This window comes from Bos mutus, chromosome 2, assembly GCF_027580195.1.
Source record: "Bos mutus isolate GX-2022 chromosome 2, NWIPB_WYAK_1.1, whole genome shotgun sequence".
Lineage (NCBI taxonomy): Eukaryota > Metazoa > Chordata > Mammalia > Artiodactyla > Bovidae > Bos > Bos mutus.
In genome coordinates, this window is record NC_091618.1 from 43,535,581 (window position 1) to 43,556,693 (window position 21,113).

General features: G+C 40.3%; 1 pseudogene; it reads left to right on the top strand.

Annotated features, from left to right (window-relative positions):
• Nucleotides 1-12,097: 12,097 nt before the first annotated feature.
• LOC138990178 (translation machinery-associated protein 7-like) lies at nt 12,098-12,496 on the top strand (annotated as a pseudogene).
• The last annotated feature ends 8,617 nt before the right edge of the window (nt 12,497-21,113 follow it).

The following is a 21,113-nucleotide window of genomic DNA, read 5'->3' on the forward strand; positions in this document are numbered from 1 at the left end:
AAAAAAATTGATGAATCTTTATACATACAAAAATAAAAGCTTCTATATGACAAATACACACACACAGATAAACTAAGTCCAAAGCTATCTACAAACTACAAAAAAATTTGCAACACATGTATAAACAAAGAGCTAATTTCTCCAATAGATAAAAAGTTTCTACAAATAGAGAAATCAAAGCCCAACAAGCTGATAGGAAAATCTGGGCAAAAGATATAAACAGTTCACAGAAAATGAAATATGAATAGCTCTTAAACATTTGGAAATATGCTAAACTTCACTCATGATAAAAGATATGCAAATTAGAACTACATTGAGATACCATTTTTCTCCTATCAGGTTGGCAAAAATGCAAAGATTCGATAACACACCCCATTGATGAGGCTGTAGGAAACAGACCCTCCCATACATTGCTTGTGGGAGTGTATGTTAGCATAACCCCATATGGAGAGCAATTTAGTAAAATCTATCAAAGTTCACAAATGCATCTATCTTTTGCCTCATCAATTTCACTTATGGAAATTTCTGTTACAAATGGACTTGCAAATGAATGAAAGGACATATGTTTAAGATATTCATCACAGTATTATTTGTAAGACCAAAAAAAAAAAAAAATGAAATAACCTAAATTGTTAAATCAATAAATTGTTTAAATAAACCGTGATGTATAAATACAATAGAAGCAAGATTCTCTGACCCACATCCTAGATTAATGGAAATAAAAACAAAAATAAACAAATGGGATCTAATAAAACTTAAAAGCTCTTGCATACCAAAGGAAACTATAAACAAGATGAAAAGACAACCTTCAGAATGAGAGAAAATAATTACAAACAAGGCAACTGACAGCAGGTTAATCTCTAAAATATATAAGCAGCTCATACAGCTCAATATCAGAAAAGCAAACAAACCAATCCAAAAAATGGGCAGAAGACCTAAACAGACATTTCTCCAAAGAAAACATACAGATAACCAATAAACGCATGAGAAATACAAATCAAAGCTACAATGAGGTATCACCTCACATCTGTCAGAATGGCCATCAAAAAATCTATTAATACAAACAAATAATGCTAGAGAGGATGTGGAGAAAAGGGAACCCTCCTGCACTATTGGTGGGAAGGTAAACTGATAGGGCCATTATGGAAAACATTATGAAGATTTGTTAAAAAACTAGGAATAAATCTACCATATGACCCAGCAATCCCAGTACTAGGCATATCCCCTGGGAAAACCACAATTCTAAAAGGCACATGTACCCCAATGTTCATTGCAGCAATATATACAATCGTTAGGACATGGAAGCCATCTAGATGTCCATCGATGGATGAATAGATAAAGGAGCTGTGGTACATTTATACAATGAAACATTACTTGGCCACAGAAAGGAACAAATTTGAGTCAGTTGTAGTGAGGTGAATGAACCTAGAGCCTCTTATATAGAGTGAAGTAAGTCAGAAAGAGAAAGACAAGTATCTTATCTTTGTCATAACACATTGTATTAATGTGTGTGTGTGTGTATATATATATATATATATGGGACTCTAGAAAAATGGTACTGATGAAGCTAGCAGAGAATGTACTTGCGGATACAGCAATTGAAGGTGAGGGTGGGATGAACTGAGAAAGTAGCATTGACATATATACATTGCTACTGCTGCTGCTGCTAAGTCGCTTCAGTCGTGTCCAACTCTGTGCGACCCCAGAGACAGAAGCCCACCAGGCTCCTCCATCCATGGGATTTTCCAGGCAAGAGTACTGGAGTGGGGTGCCATTGCCTTCTACTACTATCTACTACTAGGCTTCTTCTACTATCATGTGTAAAATACTGGGAGTTTGCTAAATAACAGGGATCCCAGCCTGGTGCTCTGTGATGTCCTAGACGGGTGGGATTCGGGGAAGGGGAGGGAGGTTCAGGAGGGAAGGGATATATATATATATATACATATACACATATAATTATGACTGATTCACACTACTGTATGGCTGAAACCAACACAAAATTGAGATACAATTTTCGACTAATTAAAAAATAAAATTTAAAAATAATAATAATAATAGAATACTATGAAACAAGCAAAAAAATGAGTGAAGCTGACTCTGTGTACAAAAAAAGATCAACATGGAAAGATCTTTGAGACCTTATTGAATAAAAAACAGCAAAATGCAGATAGTGTGTAAGATGCTTTTGATATTTAAAAAAGGAGAAATAAGAACCTAAATTTAAATTTGTTACTATACATATAAAGTAACTAGAAAAATTTATAAGAAATTAAATATAGCAGTTGCTAATAAGAGGTGAGCACAGGAACTAGGAATATGGGGTACAGGAGCAGCAGAATTTCTCACTGTTTATTTTTTAAAACTTTTATTGAAGTATATAATTGATATACAATATTGTGTTAATTTCTTCTATGCAGCAAAGTGACTCAGTAATACATATATATGTGTGCATAAGTTGCTTCAATTGTGTCCAACTCTTTGCGACCCCGTGGACTGTAGCTCACCAGGCATCTCTTTCCATGACATTCTCTAGGCAAGAATACTGGAGTGGATTGCCGTGCCCTCCTCCAGAGGGTCTTCCCAACCCAGGGACTAAACCTGAGTCTCTTACATCTCCTGCATTGGCAGATGGGTTCCTTACCACTAGCCCCACCTGGGAAGCCCAATACATACATATATACATATATATATATATATATATATATATATATATATATATATATATATTCCTGGACTGTAGGACCTTATGGTTTATCCATCCTATATAAAATAGTTTGTTTCTTTATATTTTTATAACCATGCAAATATATAATTTTTTCAAAAGCTATACTTTCAAATCAAAGAAAAATTAGGCAAGCCCCCTGTTTGATTCTGAGGATGCTAACAGGTCTCTGTTTTAGCATGAAAGTTAAGATTTCCAGATTAATATGCCCAGAGTCTTCACTCACTCACTTGTCCTTCTTTCCGTCTTTCACTCAACAATTGTTTATTTACAATCTACTGTGTCAGAGGTGCTATACTAGGCCCTGGAGATGCATGAGAACAGGACCCACTAGATCTCTGCTTCAGGAAATCTGCATTCTCGTCCAGGGTCTCTTCCATCTGGGGTCAGGGCAAGGGGTCCCCAGTTAGCATAAAAAGACTCTAGGACCCATATCAACAAGTGTTGCTTCATTATGATATCCTCTCAAGTGCAAGCACATTAAATCTCCATAGGTACAGAGTTCAAAAATTCAATATCCTTGATTTTTATGAGCAAACAAGATATATACAGGCTGGAGGCATTTTTGGTTTCTCTCAACAGCACCTTTTTTTTTAAAGTTCCATAATATCTTTTATTGTGTATAATACAATATAATTTGAAACTCTATTCCAAAAATGGGCCTTGCTTATAACTTATCTAGGGTTGTAATCATTTCCTGTGATTTACATTGATGGCTTTTTATTAATGCTCTAGTATTATACCACATATCACTACATTCCTTTCCTTTCTGTTTTATTTTCTTCTTAGTTTTATTAGTTTACATTCCATTTTGATTAATTTTTCAAGCCAAATATCTGTTTCTGGGTGTTCATACCAGTCCCTTGAACAGCAGTACCTTCTTTTTTCTTTTCTCCTACTCCAATTCAGGCAGATAAAAGCTGGTGATAGTAAAGCTCATTTAAGCTGAGTGTGTGTTTGTGCATGAATGTGTGTGCATCTATAATTGCATCAGCATAGTTCAGAACTGAGCCCATTTGGTTAGCGATACAAAGCAGCGCCTTCACAGCTGTCCAATAGAAATTTCTGAGATGACTGGAAGGTTTTCTGGTGGTCCTGTCCAATACGGCAGCTGGTAGCCACCTATGGCTACTAAGGACTTCCAGTGTGACTAGAGCAACTGAGAATTGTATTTTTAGTTTGATTTTCTTTAAATTAATTGGAATGTGAAAAGCTGGCAGGAGAGAGATAAGATGTGAATGCAAGGTATAAGGCCCCAAAGAGAGTATCCAGCCATCCAAATTGCAGCCACCAACAGCAGACTCAAACCAGTCAATCCTAAAGAAAATCAACCTTGAATATTCATTGGAAGGACTGACGCTGAAGCTGAAACTCCAATAATTGGTCACCTGATTCAAAGAACTGGCTCCTTGGAAAAGACCCTGATGCTGGGAAAGATTGAAGGCAGGAGGAGAAGGGGACAACAGAGGATGAGATGGTTGGATGACATCACCAACTGGATGGACGTGAGTTTGAGCAAGCTCCGGGAGTTGGTGATGGACAGGGAAGCCTTGCATGCTGCAGTCCATGGAGTCACAAAGAGATGGACACGACTGAACAAGTGAACTGATTGAACTAAAAGCAGAAAGGCCCCATAATGGGAATCTCTGAGTCTTGGGTATGCCAATCAGATGGTAAAGGCTTTTTGCTTTGTAAGGAATAGTCGCCACAGATTAGACATGGTCTCTAGGTAATTACTGAGATAAAATGGAGCACAATGCTTTCTTCTCACACTCAATCATAAAATTGAAGTCAGCAAACATCAAAGAGATTTGGTTAAAACTCTAGGCAGGCTCATTAGTGTTCAAGGCTGAATTCTAGTCCTTGGTACACATCAGGAACATGGGAGAAAATGCCATCTCATGGATGACTGAGCCCCTCAATCTGTGTTTGGGGGAAGATGGACACCCAAGGGACATCAGGAATGCTAGAGTCAGGAAAGTCAACTAATTTTAGACCTCACTCACTGGTGGGCATGGGCTCATATCACATAGCCCAACTGGGAAGGATTAACTCAAGACTTGAATGTAGTTGTGCCAGTGGATAAAGAGTTTTCTGTATCTCCAGGTAGATGGGCTCAGATAAGCAGAAACTTACAAGCTATAAGTCTATCTAGTTCAATCTCCTATATCTATGTATGCATGCTCAGTCATGTCTGACTCTTTGAGACCCCATGAATGGTAGCCTGCCAGCCTTCTCTGTCCATAAAATTTTCCAGGCAAGAATACTGGAGTGGGTTGCCATTTCCTACTCCAGGGGATCATTCCTAATCAGGGATCGAACCCGCTTCTCCTGTGTCTCCTGCATTGGCAAACAGATCCTTTACCACTGTGCCGCCTGGGAAGTCCTCAGTCTCCTTCATGAGTGTGTGTGTGCTAAGTCGCTCCAGTCATATCTGACTCTTTGTGACCTTATAGGCCACAGCCCACCAGGCTCCTCTGTCCAAAAGATTCTCCAAGCAAGAATACTGGTATGGGTTTTCATGCCCTCCTGCAGGTTATCTTCCCGGCCCAGGGATCTAACCCATGTCTCTTATGTCTCCTGCATGGGCAGGCAGGTTCTTTACCACTAGCACTATCTGGAAGCCCCCAGCATCCTTCATTTGTTCCTTATTACCCACACTATTGGTGTACATACCCCACCTGAACATTCAATGCTCTCCACAATATGGAGCCCACCACTGTGCTCAACCTTTGTCTCCACAGGTTCCCCCCACTTCTATGCTGTGGCCAAACTTGGCTGTGCATACTTCCTTAACCACTCCCCAGCCTCACCCACCCATGTCCTCACTCAAGCTGTTGCCAGAAATGCTCTCCTCTAGCATCTCCATCTGTCAAAACCCCATCCACTCTCATGGTTTATTTCAGGGCTTCCCTGGTGACTCAGATGGTAAAGAATCTGTGTGTAGTGCAGGAGACCCGGGTTTGGTTCCCTGAGTTGGGAAGATCTCCTGGAGAAGGGAATGGCAACCCACTTTAAAATTCTTGCCTGGAGAATCCCACGGATGGAAGAGCCTGGTGGGCTACACAGTCCATGGTTTATTTAAGGCCACATATTTCCTGAAGTCCCTTCCCTGGAATCCACAACTGCATTGCTTACTTTCTCCTTGGAACCTGTGGCCCTGGGTTGGTGCTTCTGTTTTGGCTCTTGTTTTGCTCCTCCTTAGGCTGTGGGCCGGAGAAGGCAATGGCACCCCACTCCAGTACTCTTGCCTGGAAAATCCCATGGATGGAGGAGCCTGGTAGGCTGCAGTCCATGGGGTCGCTAAGAGTCGGACAACAACTGAGCGACTTCACTTTCACTTTTCACTTTCATGCATTGGAGAAGGAATGGCAACCCACTCCAGTGTTCTTGGCTGGAGAATCCGAGGAACGGGGGAGCCTGATGGGCCGCTATCTATGGGGTCGCACAGAGTCGGACACGACTGAAGCGGCTTAGCAGCAGCAGCAGCAGCAGGCTGTGGGCATTAGTGAGTCTGTCTGATCTTATCTCCTATTCTGTGAGCACTTTGAGGATGGGGCTCACATTCTGTATGGTTGATCGTGTTTGACCCATGGTTGATTTCCAGGAATTATTGTTTTTGAACTGGATCAGGATAGTTCTATACCTGGCAGAAATTTCAGCTATAGTCACTAAAAAAAGAAATCTTTTGCTCCCAAAATGAGCATTTATCTGAAAACTACATTATTGTGCCATGGAATATTTTTCAAATCAAAAGTGGCACCCTGGTGACCTAGAGGTCATATATGGCCTCCATCCATACTTTGCTTGACACACCATGTTATTTTTTAATTGTCAACAACATTTAAAATGTTGGAGAGTTTACATAAAAATCCATGTTTCTAGACTTCTTGAAAAAAAGAATCCAATCTAAATTTGCCATTTTGTCAAGGTCCCTGGCTAATCCCCTGCCTCAGATCTGCAGGGACTAGACTTTATTTGTCCTTTCTAACGTTGGGTGTGCATAGTCCATGCACCTTTAACAATGACAATGATCCACTCATGTCATTGGTGAAGCTCATCTTGCCAATTTTTAAATCATACATGTTCTGATGATTTCACTGGTTATTGTTTTGGCCTTTGACTTTCTGTATCACTCATCAAACTCCCAAGAGTGCAGCACATGCTCAGATAGAAATATGATTTAGGTAATTTTGAAGGACCATAATGAAGGTGGCTCCATGTCTGTGGTCAACTTTCCTGCAATTTTTAGACATGAGACAATTAGTCAAGGGACTGGGGGTGGTGGCAGAAGTGGTCGACACTTGAAAAGGTGTAAAGAGAGTGAGACCCATGTGCTGTTGGATACTAACATTTCATTTCACATCCATAACACCTTTTGTGTGAAGATTTCCAAGTAGATTTCAGGAAGTAATTGAGCCTCACAGCACTTGATGAGAAGGGGAAGTGTTTTGTTCAATTTCTGATAGAGGGAACTGAGGCATTATTTGTTCACTACTGTAAGGACTTCTCTATGAGAGGACTAACTGGTGGTTCAATGTAATTATCTTCATTTCAGGCCCCATCCCTAATCACTCATTCTTATTCTTTGGTTTCAAGGGTAATTTATGTTAGATCAATTTAGACTCCCTCTCAGAATTTAATCAATACCATCTGCATCTTGTAGGCTGTCCTTGGCTAAAGCTTAATCTTCAAAAAAAATGTAGGGACTAAAAGAGCATAAACAGGCAAAATGCAGAATCAGGTCGCTCTCTGACTTAGAGGAAAATTTCAAATTTTTGATTTTCAAAATCCCCATCCTCCATTTTCAATATTCCTTTTGTCCTCTCTCTTCCACCTAACTAGTGTGACAGCAGCTACTTGTATTCAGCCTTTATTTTAATATCTTCTTCTTGAAACATCTGAAGGGAGACTTCTAATTTTTTTGACCCATGAAAAGTGGAAGTTTTTAAGAAAAGAAAGATCTTGTTAGCCAGATCAACACTTCAAGTGTCTAGCAAGTGCTTTCAGTGTAGAAAAGAACAACTGCCTTTGACTGTTAAATCCATTACCCTAATCACACTTTAAATGAACCATTATGAGGCACTGATTTATATAATGTCTTCGCAAACACAGTATTTCTAGAGTGCAGTTATTCATGGTATTTTGAGTAGGATTTGGTCATTATGTGTTCTTTGTAATAATCATCAGCACTCAAAATGACTTTTCTCGAAAGATTATCTTTCCAGGGCCATGTCCCTAACCAAGTAACAAAAAACAAATGGAGATTGCAGGAATTAAACACCAAATTGTCTGTTGCTTCATCAAGTTCACGGGCTAACCTTTCACCTCTGGAAGGATAGGATTAGATACAACTTGGATAAAGGTCATTTAAGAGCTTTCTCCTATGTACTTTTGGAACCAAGAGAAGAAAGTGAATACATGGATTTCTCCCCCAGAAAATCTTGCTTCAGAAGAGAAAAATTACAAGCAATATTTAGGGGTTATTTCATGCCCCCACAGCAAGATCTTGACATTGGCAGATGATGGTTTTCTCTAAGCAGAATTTCTGAGTCTCCAAGTCAGCTATAAGGGAGCAAATTGGAGCTGTACCAACTTAAGCCTGGGAAGATTATTCTCCCTCCTTCCTTCCTGAGTGTGGACAAGGTTCATCCCCAGCCTCAGCCATTTCTGATTTGCCCCTTTGGAGCCTCTGCCAACTGCTCCTTCCCCAGTGCATCCCTTTTTATTACCATTCGATCATCAGCTTCTTGTGTCTGTCATCTCCTCTTGTAGCCAAGTGACCTGCCCTGGATCATTCCATGCTCTGTATTTTTCTAAATTACATTGTTCTCTGGAGTCTGTTGCCCAATTGAAAGAGTTACACAGTCTTTCTCTGGTAGTTACTCAAGCTATCAATCATTCTGTAACCACCTGTACTACCGTTAACCTTCTTCCTGTCTTCCAAATCAAAACCCATTTCTCACTTCCATATGTCAACACCAGCCACATGCATTGATTAAGTGTCTTTCATTTGAAAGCACGCAGTCCTGTTACCCTTGCCTACGTCTGAATGCCTCCCATATGCTCTCCATGCAAGCCTAATTCTTCTGTTCTCTTCCTCTGGAAAGTCATTCTTCATTGTAATAAGTTGCCCAAAGTAAATGTATTCATCATCTTTTTCTCTGACAACCATGTTTCTCCACTACGGGAAATTAAACCCTGCAACATATGGCCTGAGCAGCAAACTTTAGTGCTTGTTCGCTCAATTGTTTTAACACATTGCCGCCTTCACATAATATTCTGTTTGCCACTAGCATGTCAGCCTTCCACTTGACATATGCATTAGACATGTTAATGGCAAGACAGAAACCAACCGAAGCTGACAGTATGACGAAAGAAGGGTAAGTGCCTATTAATTACTAAAATTCACTTTTTCCCACTATTTAAAAGGTGGGGGGACAAATGAATGTCTCCAGAACATGCCACCACATTAGCCTGCTGTGGTGCCATCTGATGGTTTTTAAAACCCCAAGTACTAAGGAAGAGCTTTGTGTCTACTCAGCAAGGCCAATACAAATGACGTGAACCCTGTCCATCTGCTCTCTCTGCTTCCCCAGCCAACCACTTACACAATGGACAGGTCATGGTGGCTGAATGCTTTTTGTAGCCATCCAAACACCACTAGTACCTGTTCCAGAATTCTTTTCTCTCTTACTTATGCATGTAACCTGCCCTGTAAGTATATTCTAAATCTATATTTTTACTGAAGATAGAACACATTTTCTTCTGGGACATTGCTTCAGAGATGAGATTAACTGTTTATGACTCTTTGGGGTTCTATTCTGAATCTACAGATGCTGAAGTCACCTTTCAGGTAAGAAACTTTGATCTTGGAATTAATGAGAAGAAGTTATCATTTATTAAAAAGCAGGTTTTCCATTTTTAGATTTTTTTTTATTACTACCCTTTCATTTTCAGGACATATTCTTAGGACATATGCATGTCCCTAAACAATTTTTTAAAAAGTTTAAAAGTTTTTAAGTGGAAACTATAGTGATTTTTTTTTTTACAGAAACAAGTTAGAGCTATATTTGAGTCTTGGCTTTTACTCAATGCTGGAGGATCTCCAAGAGCCAGTGGGTTTCCTAGAATCTCTGTGATTAGTCTCTATGACATTTCCTGAGACCTCAGAAATCCATGGCTCCTGGGGCATTCCCCTATCAATAACTGTATCATCATGAACTCACATATATAGTTCCAATAGTTACCCGGGGCTTAATTGAAAGAAACAATTTATGGATGTCCACCCATGACCCTGACCCTCTGAAAATATATCTTGAAACTCAGTTAGATGGCAGAGAGCTGTATTCCAGGACCTCATCACACTGTTTCTCTATAAAATTGCTTTACGTTGACTTCAATATCAGCAGCCTACACTGAGGGACATTACCAGAAATGCTCCTGTGGAACTCACTGTATTTCCTATGAGATCATTGTTTAAGGTTATCAACTGCATTACCCAGTGTCCTCTCAATAAGGACCTATGTGACAATTTTTTTTTTTTTTTTCGGGCTATAGTACCAAGAATACCTGAGCCATAGCTGAGACCTAGATTTATCTTTCTGATTTAAAGAGCTTAGAGCATGTAAGTAGGAACTCATGATATATTTTTGTATCCTAAATTCTTTGAAGGATATCCTTTTTTATGACTGCCCTTATTTTTCTATTACCCTGATTTTCTCAAGTATTTATTCTTAATTGAACATTATAATATACACATGTATCTTGTCCAATGACCTTATACACTTTCTAAAATAAGGTAAGTTATATTAATAAATGTATAAATATATACCTAAAAACAGGCTTCAGAAAGTATATATTTATAAATATTTATACATGTATTTTTAAAAATACATTTCAAAATATACCATTCAGCAGAAAAACATGTATCAGGCACTGATGCTTATTGTGTTTACACAACACAACACCAGTAGGAGAATTTTATCTGTTCTATCAAGAAAATACATTTCTTCTCATAGGGTAGGAAGCTGTAAGAGAAATACAGGAATACATGTTTACTATGCATTGACAGAATACACTCAAACAATTGCACATAGAAATATATTCAAGAGTTGGGAGAAACAGTCCAGGAAAGTAACTTTTGACCATCTTGATCTACCAGTCTGCACATGACAATAATACTATTAATATTACCAAGGTAAATACTTATACATATCAAAGAGTTTTTTATATTATCCAAATAGGTATTCATTCACTCCATAAACATGCATGGAGCAATGTGCTGGGCACAAGAGGTACTGGGATGAATGAGCCACAGCTCACTGCAACAGAAATAGATAAATGACAAGATATGCAGCATTTGATGTGACTGTGAGACATTCAGGTAGATATGGACGTCTAACAGAATATTCTAGACACTGTAGCTCAAATCACCTTTTATAGTTACAACACAATTATTGGGTGGAACACATTCTGCTGGGTGAGGGACGTGTTTGTAGGACAAAGTTGAATGCTAGCAATTGCTCTTTGTCATGACAGCATTGACAGAATGGCTGAATTAATTCACTAAATGGCATTCCTGTGCACACAACACAACACAAATAGTAATAGTAATATCAAAGAGTGGAAACCATTCCTGGCATTATTCTCTTCCCTTTTTGTCTAGAACTACAAAGTATCTTTAAAGTAAGTCACCAAGTGAATTTTTTTCCTGATATTGTCATTACACGAGCCTAAGAGAACAGAGAAATTTGTACCGATCCATGAGAAAGGTTAAAATTTGGACTTCTTTTTGAAAATCATGACTCCAATATTATCTGTTTGGATTAAAGTACATCCTAGGGTTTCCAGGTTAGCATTTGCAGTGAAAGGTTTTTTGTTTACTTCTATATTTAAGAGAAACCCTAAGAAGAAAGTAGCCCACAAAATTGAGTAAGTTGAAAGATCAAAGTTATTCAGTTGAATTGCACCTGAAGCAAGATGACAGGAAATACAGTCTTCAAACACAGCCTCTATAGACACACCAATTAGGAGGCTGTCAAACTACACTCTGACGGATCAAGAGAGGCCCTGATAACAAACATTGTCATAATTCAATTTTGAGGCCACAAAGTTCTGGGACTTTTTTTGAGACATCTGACAGGAGCCCATTTGGTTTGCTCTTCTGCTTTGTATACTATACAGTATGGTGAAATCTTGGCACAGTAACCCAGTGGATACAAAGTGGATTTCTAAGTCAGGAGCCTTCAAATATCTTCCCATTACAAGGATGACTTACTGGATCTCCTAAAGACAGAGCACTTAAGATCTTAGTGTCCTAATTCTTCCTTTTTTTTTTTTCTTTTTTCTAAAAGTATAATTGAGGCTCCGCTTCCAGTGGCAGGGTCTGGGGAAGGGGCGGCAGGCGCCATGTCGGGCCACGAAGGTGGCAAGAAGAAGCCCCTGAAGCAGCCCAAGAAGCAAGCCAAGGAGACGGACATTTCCACTCAAGGACAAGGACAAGGAGGAAGATAAGACATTCAAGCAGAAGCAGAAGGAGGAGAAGAAGAAGCTCGAGGAGCTAAAAGCAAAGGCCGCAGGGAAAGGCCCCTTGGCCACCGGTGGAATTAAGAAATCTGGCAAAAAGTAAGCTGTTCCTTGTGCCTGAGGCAATGATAACCCTTAGTTCCATTCCTGTTTAAACCCCTGGATTCCCTGCCATAATATCTGTTGCCACCTATAGCTAGAATGAAGTGTTGTCTTGGAACCTATTGTACATTTAAGAATAAACTTTTGTAAACAAAAAAAAAAGTAAAAAAAAAAATAAAAGTATAATTGAGTTACAATATTTGTGTTAGTTTCAGGTGTGTAGCAAAGTGATTTGATGATATATACACATATATGTTTATACATATGTATTTTGTTTTAAATTCTTTTCCATTATAGATTATTAAAGACAATGAATACAGTTCCCTGTGCCTTAGTGTCTCAATTCTTCTTGCCACAAAGTGTGATAAATAATGGGGAAATTAGTAGGATGTTTCTTCTCAAACCAAATTATTTCTGCTGGAGTTTCTTGTTTCTGTTACATTTATCTGGTTTTGGAAATCCAGTTTCACCATTATATTCTTAAAATTTATCAGAAGTGGAGACAGTAGCCTAACACCAGACTCATCCATTAAAAATGTTTCCTCATTGTTTCTTTTCTTTGTACCACCCTGACCTGTACCTTCTGTAGTAGACATTCCTACTACTCACCAAGGTTTACAATTTTCCTCTCCTCTGAGAACATCATGAGGTTTGTTTGGGCCAGTGGATGTGAACTTAAGAATAGTACTTGATGTCTTGTTGTTGTTCAGTCCCTAAGTTGTGTCCAACTCTCTGTGACCCCATGGATATTAGCACACCAAGACTCCCTGTCCTTCATTATTTCCTAGAGTTTGTTCAAACTCATGTTCATTGATTCAATGATGCCATCCAAGCATCTCATCCTCTGTCACCCCCTTTTCCTCTTGGCGTCAATCTTTCCCAGTATCAGGGTCTTTTCCAATGAGTTGGCTGTTTGCATCAGGTGGCAAAGTATCGGAGCTTCAGTTTCAGCATCAGTTCTTCCAATGAATATTCAGGAAGAACTGATGCTGATAATATCCAATGAATATTCAATATCCTTTATGATTGACTGATTTGATCTTGCTGTCCAAGAGCCTCTCAAGAGTCATCTCCAGTTCCACAGATCAAAAGCATCAATCTTCAGCGTTCAGCCTTCTTTATGGTCCAACTTTCACATAAGGATGTGACTACTGGAAGGTGGCTCAGACAGTAAAGAATCTGCATGTAATGCAGGAGACCCAGGTTTGATTCCCTGGGTTGGGAAGATCCCCTGGAGAAGGAAATAGCTACTCACTCCAGAATTCTTGCCTAGAAAATCCCATGGACAGAGGCATGTCCATGGGTCACAAAGATTTGGACACAACTGAGTGACTTAATGTGAGAATTTGTGTAAAATTGTCCGTCTTCTCCTTTGGGACTATGTTGATAGGGAGCGGTCTTGAGAACAATGGAGTCTGGAATACTGAGCTGTCACAGAAAGAAAATGAGTTTCTCAGACCCAAAGCAGACTTTGCATGAGTAATAAACCTTCTTCTTAAGTCACTGCTCCAATGTTAAATCACTAAAAATGTTGGTGCTGCTTGTTATCTCAGCATAAACTAGACTATCCTGGCTAATTTATTCTACTACTTTCTATTACTGTGTCTTCTACTCGATTTCACACATGAGGCCCATGAAAAATTTAAATATATTTCTTAAAAGAAGTTAAGGGAAAGAGAATATAGAAACCAGGTTTGGGTTCTAGGCCTTAAGGTGCATTTTGCTGGTGGACTCAAGTATCATGTCTTAGCACTGTTGTTTGAATTACATATCTGGAATGAAACAAGCTCCTGGACAAAGCCATCTATTGCTAATCACACCTCTGTCTGGATAAGATATTCACTTATTCAGATAGTCAACATATATTTAATAAGTAATTGTGGCAGTCAAGGAGCTAAATCCTTACAATACAGGAGTGAACAAAATAAACAAGGGCTACACGTTCATGAAACTTCTGATCTTAGAGAGAGAGAAATACGCCTGTACATACACATATACATAAACACATAGAGAGTAAACAAATGTATTATTTTGGTTCTATAAAGAAAATAAGCAGAAGGCAATATGAGAATGGCTATAGTGAAAGATACTAGGTTTTCCCTGAAGAAATGACATTAAAGCTGTGCCCTGAATAACAAAGAAGCCAGAAGTGCAAAAATTTGGGAGAAGAGGCTGAAAGCGGGAGAAACAACAAATATGGAAGCTCTGAGATGGGAAAAAGCTTGCCTGTTACAGAATCCAAAAAGAAAGCCAATGTGGCTATAGCACAGAATAAAGAAAGGAAGGTGGAAAGTGGTGTGATCAGAAGGGAACAAAAGATCTGGAAGACTCAGTAAAGAGTTTTCATCTCACTCTTAACTGCAGTGGAAAGCCACGGGGATCTTTTCAACAGGGAGGTGACTTGATATGACCTATACTTTTAAAAGATCACTCTAGTTACTCTGTATAAAGTAGATGATGGAGGGAAAGAGTAAAAAAATGAAGTAAGCAATTGGGAGGTACTGCAATTGTCCAAGCAGTGGAAAGGAAGCGATGCAATATACATGGTTTGAGATGGACATCAAGCTTTCCAAACTGATCTCTACATTACAGTCTCCTGGGATACAGATCATTTAGCATCTTCAAAACTCAGGTCACACCCCAGATCAATTAGATCACAATCCTGAGGGTAGGACACAGCTCTCAAAATTTGGTGCTCCCCAGCTGATTCCTATGTGTGGACAAGTTTAGGAACCACTGATACTGAAATGCAGAAAGAGAAGTATTAATGATACTGACAATTTCATAAGCAGTTTGGGGGGATGTTGGTGCTATTAAATGAAATTGGAAAGACCTAGTAAGGAATAGGTTTGGGATGGAGGCTGTTGGAATCAAAGGTTCAGTTTGGGATGTGGAAATTCTTGAGATGCCTGTTAGGCATTGTACTGTATACTTTGTATAAGTGAAGATCACACAGGCAAGGGAGAGGTCAAGGTTATAGTTTTGACTTCAATGTATGTACTTTAGACATTAGTATAGAGATAGCATCGAAGCCGTGAAACAAGATGAAACTACCTAGTGAGTATAGCCCGAGAAAAGAGAAGGAGGGGACTCTAAGGATTTAGAATTTACCATGACCTGCTGTCTGAATCTGCTCGTCTCCTTCACTTTGCCTCGATCCCTTGCCTGCAAAGGAGAATGGTGACTTCCTTTCTGCAACCCACTCTGCAGTGGGTTCCGCATTACCTCTTTCTTTAACCTAGCTACTGAATCTGGTTCTCAAGAGAACCCTTCCCTCTGTTTTCTGACTCCTTCTAATTAGCGTCTTGGGATAATTAGATATCTCAAGGCCTGACTCAACAACTTCCTACCTAACGAGACCCTAACTCTGCTTCACAATGTCCTATATAAAGTGCCGATGAGAACATCCAATGCTGGTCACTCTGCTGGGCAAGCTGAAGAATGAAAAAGCCTGACCTCCCCCAAGCTCTGCCAGCCTCCTGGTACATCACGACTGCCTCTCTCTCAACACATCAATGTGCAGATGATTTTAAGACTCATGAAACCATGTTGTCCCTGCTTCTTTGTGCTAAGCTCCTATGTAGAACTTATTTCTCGAGTTTCTATAGGGTCAAGTTAATGCTGCCATTTTATCACTTTGAATCAATGAAGTCTAGGCATTTGACTCTATTTTCTTAGTTTTCCTGAGAAGCTGCTATACCAATAGCTCTCAGCTCAGCTACAACTGCAGAGCCTGCCATGGGGACCGGCACCTGCCCTCTGTTTCCATTTTCCACTCATTGAATTCAGCTTAGCAGCTGCATCCATTTCCCAACTTTAAACTAATGAACCCATCAGCTATGGTTTCCCCCAGGGCAGCTTTCCAAGGTTACCTTATTACAACACAATATCTTTAATCATATTTAATCATACATTGAGACGGAAAAACAAATAACTCCCATCTGACTATAATGGGATCTCTTTCCATATTATATGTAGCTGTTTAAAGGTCTTCTTCAAAAAGCAATATACAAAGTGTCTCTAGTAGCTTGAGTAATAGTAGAATTATGATATGTAAGTGTTCAGGGGCCTTAGAGGTAGATCAAGAAGTTATTGATTTTCTCTAATTGGATGAATGAGCTAATAATCTATACCCTTGAGATCATCTTGAGGATCAGATTTTCTACTACAAAAAGTCTGGCTTGTTTGAGAGTCACTTCAGCTTTTGGGTAGGGAGAGAAAAGGGAAGAAAGTGAAAAGAATTTTTGTTAAAAAATTCAATCAGTGGGAAAGGTTAACTAATTTACTTAACCATTTTTCTTTTGGAAACAATCCTTCTCAGGATGTGAAAGTAAGAGAGGCCTTTTGAGGACATTTGGAGACCTTTGCAGTTTTCCAGCCAAAAGTCTCTACAATCCTCATCAGTTATAGAACAAATCCCAGTGTGATCCAAATAATCTAAACCTGATTTTTACAATTCCACATCCACGGCGGAGGTGGAAGGCTTAGAAGACTTGTCGGCACACTGGCTTTCCCAAGCCTGGCCTATGGATCAGAGCATGTGGAGATTAACTACACATGTTCTCCATCAGCAGAATCATGCTGCCGAGATGCCTGGCCCTCATCACAGGAGATCTGGTTAATAAAAACCGGTGTGATAAAAATAAGCAGTAAAGCAATATTTTGTTTTCCAGCCCAGCCTTCAATCTGAATGTGGGAGAGAGCATCCAGAGGGCTCTTTCTCCCCAAAACACACATGCAAAACTTTCATTAGCGTCAGTGAGACAAACACGTGTACAGGGAGGAAGACGCCGAGACCCCACAGTGAGCCGTACCAGAGCATAATCTTGGAAACTTGTGAACTGAGAACACGGGGCTAGTCTGATGGTTGTGTACATGGAGGAAATAATGAAACCAAGATTGCTTTACAGGGCTCTTTTATACGCTATCCACATGCATGTACTTATATGACAAATGCAGGGGAAGACCCACATATAAAATAGAAAGGAGAAAATGAATGTGCATTGAGGTGAAAAAAAGAGTGTGTGTGTGTGTGTGTGTGTGTGGTGTTTGTTCTCATACACTGCAGGATTATAAGTTTATCATATGTACAAAAAGTAAAGACAGCAATTAACATGATCTAATCCAAACATCTTGGATTTGACCAAGCAGAGGTGTTCCTTGCAAGGCTCATTTACCTACTCCAGAAGGGGAAAGTTGGAATACAGGATGCACTTTAGATTCTACCCAAGGTAGGCCCATGGACCCCTGGGTCAAGATTTGATCCCCTGAGTGACAGCCACTGAAAATGGCTATAGCCTGTAGGAGCCCTTCCCTTGTCTCTAAGCATGGTGTGCATGTGTGCCTAGTCCCTCAGTCATGTCCAGTTCTTTGTGAACCCATGGACTCTGTCCATGGGATTTCCCAGGCAAGAATACTGGAGTGGGTAGCCATTCCCTTCTCCAGGGATCTTCCTGGCCCAGGATTGAACCTTAGTCTGCACTGCAGGCAGATTCTTTACCGTCTGAGCCACCAGGGAGGTCCTCTAAGAATGGCAGGCACTTGCAAATAACGTTTTCATTTGTGCTTTCTCTACACAATGTTAACCGATAAGGCTACTAACAACTGGAGGGTCATGCTGTAATTTACAAATCAGAAAACACTTTGTGAACAGCCTTGACATCCATGCTCTATCAAGGAAAAGAAAAAGCAGCTCCTGTTTGGAGGATGATGAGCACAGACCTGTGTTATGGGAGGTCCTGGCACGTGGCAGGGTGCAGTTACTCAGCTGATGACAGGCATCCTTACAAGTCTGCAGCCCCGAGTTGCAGAAAGTACCCTTCTGCAAATATTAGCAGTCTGCAGTATTGAGGAATATAAGTGAGCTTTTGGAAATGCCTTTAATTCTGAGCTCAATGATCAATCTTGACACAATTCAAGAGAACAATATAGTTTTAAAGTTACACAGATGTGCCCAACAGTTACTTTCTGTTTCCATGTCATGAAATGCATTCTGACAGGGACAGGCAGGAGCTGACTCAACAATGTGCTGTGCACAGTCACTCACTCGTGTCCAACTCTTTGCAACCCCGTGGACTATAGCCCGCCAGGCTTCTCTGTCCACAGGGATCTCCAGGCAAGAATACTGGAGTGGATTGTCATTCCCTTCTCCAGGGGATCTTCCCAACCCAGGGATCAAACCGGTGTCTCTTACGCCTAACCTGCATTTGCAGGCGGGTTCTTTACCACTAGCGCCACGTGGGAAGTCTCAATAATGGTGTTCTCTAATTTGGTAAAGTTGGCAGTTATTAACAGGAAGCATCCCATCAGCTCGTTTTTGTGGTCACATGGGGAGGAGAAGGGAAAAGAAATATCAATAATACAACTGTTACCATTTCTATTGGAAAAGGGAATACCCACTACAGTATTCTTGCCTGGAGAATTCCATGGACAGAGGAGCCTCGTGGGCCCCAGTCCATGGGGTGGCAAAGAATCGGACACGACTGAATGACTGACATGTTCACTGCACTTCATGCATACCAGGCACTCAGCTAAGCACCTGACAGACATTACCTCAACCCATCCTTAGAGACCCACCTATGAGGCAAGTGATCTAACAGATGAGGAGAGTGAGGTTTAAGGAGGCTTTGAGCAACTTGCCCAAGATGGCACAGCTAGGGAGTGCCAGATTTCGACCCAACTGTTCATCCACAAACCTATGTCTTTCAATCCTGCTCTGCTGCTTCTCCAATAGAGGAAAGATTCCCTCTCTTTGCTTGAAAGGAGAGAAAGTAAATTAGGTCCTGGGAAGCATTAACAGAATGTTAAATGCCCACACCAGGGAGAGATCCTTTTGCTTTCCTCAGTATTACTCATTCTCCTTAACAATGGATTGCACCCGGATGAAGTTAAAAGTCCTGAATAATTGAAAAGATGATAAATCAAAAATAAATTCAGTACATCGAACTCACTGAACACCATAGCTTAGCTTAGCTTGCCTTAAACCATGCTCAGAACACTTATATAAGCCTGCAGTTGGCGAATCATCTAACATAATACCTATTTTATAGGTAAGTGTTGAGTAAGCTCATGCAATGTATTGAGGACTGTGCTGAAAGTGAAAAACAGATGGCTGTCTGGGTACAGAGTGGTTGTAAGTGGATCAGTTGCTTACCCTTGTGATCCTGCGGCTGTTGCCACTGCCCAGGATCGCAAGACAGTATATGATTATATCATATGCTGCATATCACAAGTCTGGGGAAAAAATCAAAATTCCAAGTATGGTTTCTACTGAATGTGTATTGCTTTTGCATCTTCTTGAAGTCAGACTGCTTAAGTTGGGGACCCTCTGTAGGTGCTGTCTGTGCTCTACCCATAATCCCTCAGGCCTCGTTCCATGTATAAGCATACAAGTTGCTGCCAACACCTGCAACATCCCAGCTCCAACAACTGCAACTGTTTATCTGAAGGATGTCCTTAGGTTGAGGGAGCCTGCTTTGTTCCCACGGACAGCATGAAGTTCTTGGAAATGCACGTCCTCAGTAGGATAACCCTTAACTCATGACTGATGGGTCTGAAGACACCCATAGCCAGCTGGCCAGTCCCTGATAAAACACCAGTGTGTGATCTATACTGATCCAGACCCATTGCTGGATTGAGCCACAATCACCAAGTGAAACTTTCATCACTGGTGTACCCTTGTTTAGCCTCCTTTCCTTCCAAGTCCCACTCTCCTTGTCTCCTGAATTTCTCCATGTGCAACTGAAGTATGGGGAGGAGTTTGTTGTTGTTTAGTTGCTAGGTCATGTCAGACTTTTGTGATCCCATGGACTTAGCCTGCCAGCCTCCTCTGTCCATGAGAATTCCCGGGCAAAAATACTGGAGAGGGTTGCCATTTCCTTCTCCAGGGGATCATCCTGACCAAGGGATCGAACCTGTATCTCCTGCATTGCAGGCCAACTCTTTGCCACCGAGCCACCAGGGAAGCTGGGAGAAGTTTACAGGTAAGAAAAAGAATTAACAGATGACTTAAACCTTATCTTAGTTGAAAATGGTTGCTATTATCAGAAATATGCTATGTTTTTTTTTTTTTTTTCAGTCTCAAAAGACTACCAATCAAAATAAATAAAGTAGTTGGGAAGAAAATCACAGCTAGATATAGAGAAGATTTCTTGATTACAAAGGTGACTGAACACTGAAACTGTCTCTCTTATCCTTAAAGACATTTCCAGAGGGAATGGACAGCTACCTAGATTGCCAGAGAGTAATTTTATATCACAATTGAGAGAATGAGTTGGGTTTGAGTCCATGAGTCTTCCCTGTATCTCAGTTTCTTAACCTATAAAGTGGGAGTAAAATGAGACATCTCACCTCATTGTTGTGAAGACTGGGTGAGATTTAACACACTTAGGTTGATAAGCATAACAAGGAATCCATAAGTGGTAGCCATTATTACTGATTTTTATATTTCTAGATGCAGAATGGCCCCTTGAAGTTATTTCAAGTCTATAATTTTATGCCCCTTCCCATTCTTCCCAAAGCTTGACACTGGAAGTAGAATGCCAGGTTCATTCCTATGAAAGTATGAAAAGTGTTAGCTGCTCAATTTGGTCTGACTCTTTGTGACCCCAAGGACTGTAGCCCCTCAGCCTCTTCTGTCCTTGGGGTTCTCCAGGCAAGAATACTGGAGTGGGTTGTCATTCCCTTCTCTAGTATATCTTTCCAACCCAACCCAGGAGTCTCCTGCATTGCAGGCAGATTCCTTACCGTCTGAGCCATC